Source organism: Nicotiana tabacum, chromosome 24 (genome assembly GCF_000715075.1).
Source record: "Nicotiana tabacum cultivar K326 chromosome 24, ASM71507v2, whole genome shotgun sequence".
NCBI lineage: Eukaryota > Viridiplantae > Streptophyta > Magnoliopsida > Solanales > Solanaceae > Nicotiana > Nicotiana tabacum.
This window is the reverse complement of record NC_134103.1, coordinates 108,530,476-108,533,200: the sequence shown is the minus strand read 5'-3', so window position 1 is coordinate 108,533,200 and position 2,725 is coordinate 108,530,476. Positions and strand designations below refer to the sequence as shown.

Below are 2,725 nucleotides of genomic sequence, written 5' to 3'. Positions count from 1 at the left end.
AGCATTATAGAATATAGGCAAAGTTAAAAGAGCTGGAAGAAGTAGAATCAAGACTCGTTTCACTTGTTTCAAAATGCCCCAATCTGAAAGTCCTCCATCAAATTCATGCCCGTATCATCACTCTTCCACTTCCCACTATCTCATTCATTCTCTCCAAAGCTCTTACCTTTGCAGCCCTTTCTCCCAATGGGAGCCTCAATTATGCCAAAAGGGTCCTTACCCAAATCCCCAACTCTAGCATTTTCTCTTATAATTCTCTCATTATAGGTTTTCTTGAATCCCAAAAAATTCCATCTTAAGAACCTATTTTTATTTTCAAAAAACTACTCAAGAAAAGTTACCCAAAAGCAAATACTTTCACTTTTGCATTTGTTTTAAAGGCATGTTCAATTTTAACAGCATTTAAAGAAGGCCAACAAGTTCATAAGCATGTAATACAATCTGGGTTTGGATCAAACCCCTTTATTCAAACCTCATTGTTGAATTTATACGCTAAATGTGAGGAGATTGGGTTGGCGGAGAAAGTGTTTGATGAAATTCCTGAGAGAAATGTGGTTGCTTGGAGTGCAATGATTAGTAGGTATTCGAGACTTGGGATGGTGAATGAGTCTTTAAGTTTGTTTAGGGAAATGCAGAAGACTGGTGTTTCGCCTGATAAGGTGACGATGGTGAGCGTGATTTCGGCTTGTGCTATGTCTGGGGAATTAGATTTGGGGAGGTGGGTGCATGCTTATATTGACAGGAGATTGATTGAGAATGATCTTGAGCTTAGTACTGCGCTTGTTAACATGTATGCAAAGTGTGGATGCATTGAGAAGGCGATTGAAGTATTCGAAGCGATGCCTGTTAAAGATGCCAAGGCGTGGAGCTCAATGATAGTTAGCTTGGCAATCAATGGGCTCGCAGAATATGCATTGGTGACGTTTTCCAGGATGGACAAAGCTAAGGTAATTCAATGACTATGAACAATGCTGTAAGATGCAATTTTTCCTATAAAAACATGTCATCTTGATTCACATAAAACATTGAAGGAGTGCACGACTTTGTGCTTATTAGGCTCCGCGTTGAATCTTTGTGTAAAAATCAGATAAATTGTATGGTAAATCTTTGATGTATCGACTGTTAGCAGCTTATCTATAATCTATTTTTGAATTTTCGTTCAGGTGGAACCTAACCATGTGACACTAGTTGGGGTTCTTATGGCATGTGCTCATAGTGGACTAGTTTTTGAAGGGAAAAAGTATTGGGCAAGCATGATTGAGTCTGGTATTGAGCCATCTTTAGAGTACTATGGCTGCATGGTCAATCTGTTAAGCCGTTCAAACTTAATTGATGAAGCTTATTCATTTGTCGAAGCCATGCCACTCACCCTGTGTCCAGCAATATTGCGCACATTACTTGTTGGGTGCAAAAAGAACAAGATCTTGGACAAAGGTGAAATTCTCGGCCAGCATCTCATTGAATTAGAGTCGTCGAATGCAGAGAACTATATCCTACTGTCTAGTTTGTATGCATCGGGTATCAAACTGGGAAAAAATGCGCCACGTGAGAAAAATTCACCTTTTTTTCTGGAGGATCGTAATACTGCTCCGTTTCTTCGTGAGCAAAATCGACGAGCTTCCCTTCACCCTCGACCATCTCGTAAGATTATATAGCCCTTGACTCTACCGAGGTGGGATGATAAAGCTTCAACGTCGGGACACCAAGGCGTTCACCTTAAGTATAGATGAAGACAAAGATCAGGGCTGGATAGGCCGGTTCGTTCGGGTGAAGACCACGGACCTAATCCCGACTAAGAGCATGCCATTTTCTGAGAAATAGAATATGAAACGTAAGTATGATCCCGTCTTTAATTTCCGTTTGTTGTTTTTACTTCTTCATCCTTTCTTATCAGTGCTTTTCTCGATGCAGTCGTTGCTTGGATGCCGGGTGCGGTTCCCCACCTTGAGAAATAGGTCAAGAGCTTGGTTTTGACGTCAATATACACCGAGCGCGCGTGGCGTGATTTGTCAAAGGGCTAGTGGGAGGCTCAGACTCATAGTAAGCCTTCTTCTTGGCTTACCGATTTGCCTATCGTTCAAGCATTGTTTTCAAACATGAGTTTACTTACTTTCTCCTTTTGTAGGTCTCGAAAAGGATACGGCTATGAGACCCCTGACAAGTGATGAAGAAGCTTTACTGCCTATCTCGAAACCGATGAAAGTGATTAAGAGAAAAAGGGCCTCGAACTCCGAGGGTCAAGAACCCAAGAAGAGAAAGACCCGTAAACCTAAGGGAAACACAATCCCACTGTCTATGGAGTCAGTACAAAGACTAAGGGATAAAGAAGATGAAGGTGATTCTGGGCTGATGGCCCATGCATGAGCTAGCACCAATATTCAGAAAACTTCGGAACCGGTGGGAGTTAATACTGCTCCGTCTCGGCTCGATGAAGGCAAGGAGGAGACTCCGGCCCAAGTTCCTGAGGCGAGGGGAACTGAAGATGCTTTACCTCGGGGCGAATAGATCATTGAAGAGGCGGTGGATGCCGATGTAGAAACTGGGCTTGAGGCTCCCCAAGACAGAGGCGGCGCCCCAAAAAACCTACTTGGGGCAATAGAGATCGGGGATTCTCCCTCATTTCCTTCATTTTCCCAGTCGATGATACGCGACGCTCATGCCGTGGAGACTTGTCACGGGGAGGGAGCCCATAGAGAGGAAGATCCTTTCTATGGTTATTTTGTTG

At 43.0% G+C, this 2,725-nt stretch overlaps 1 pseudogene; it reads left to right on the top strand.

The window, feature by feature from the left end:
• The first annotated feature begins 569 nt into the window (after window positions 1-569).
• LOC142178386 (pentatricopeptide repeat-containing protein At2g02980, chloroplastic-like) lies at window positions 570-2,364 on the top strand (annotated as a pseudogene).
• Window positions 2,365-2,725: the final 361 nt, after the last annotated feature.